Here is a 660-nt window from a genome sequence, read left to right on the forward strand (position 1 = left end):
GCCAACAGAAGATCCTCATCTCCATCTTAGACTCTTCATGGAAGTAAGTGACTCTTTCAAGATACCTGGAGCAACTGAAGAGGCTTTGAGATTGAAGCTATTCCCTTATTCATTGCGGGATAGAGCAAGAGCATGGTTGAACTCCTTACCTCCACAATCAATAGCCACATGGAATGATTTAGTAGAGAAGTTCTTGATGAAGTACTTCCCTGCATCAAAGAATGCCAAGTTCAAAAATGATATCACTGGTTTTCAACAGTTGGATGGTGAATCTTTGTATGAGGCATGGGAAAGATTTAAGGAGCTCTTGCGTAAATGTCCTCACCATGGTATTCCTCATTGGATTCAAATGGAGACTTTCTACTATGGTTTAAGTGGACAAACTCGATCCATAGTGGATGCATCAGCAAATGGGGCTAAATTGGCAAAGTCTTACAATGAAGCTTATGAAATCTTGGAGAGAATGGCCAACAACAACTACCAATGGCCAGCTGAGAGAGGTGCTACATGTGACATCCAGCCCAAACCTAGCCCGGGATACCCTATTTGTTTTGGGATAAAGAAAGACTTGTTTAATGTTAGACCTTGAAGTTGGACCTTGATTTCAATGTTGTTATCCTTGAAAGCCTTAGGAGGCCATATCCGGCCTTATCCTTACCC

The 660-nt window shown here is 42.0% G+C and overlaps 1 non-coding gene across 1 annotated transcript; it reads right to left on the bottom strand.

Moving 5' to 3' along the window:
- Nucleotides 1–226: 226 nt before the first annotated feature.
- Nucleotides 227–333, bottom strand: LOC148998818 (small nucleolar RNA R71). The gene has a single exon (XR_016171103.1). It is a non-coding gene; the product is annotated as a small nucleolar RNA R71 (small nucleolar RNA).
- Nucleotides 334–660: the final 327 nt, after the last annotated feature.

The sequence above is a fragment of the Hakea prostrata genome, unplaced genomic scaffold (assembly GCF_041222555.1).
Source record: "Hakea prostrata isolate BN-2017 unplaced genomic scaffold, UWA_Hpros_2 contig_126, whole genome shotgun sequence".
Classification (NCBI taxonomy): Eukaryota; Viridiplantae; Streptophyta; class Magnoliopsida; order Proteales; family Proteaceae; genus Hakea; species Hakea prostrata.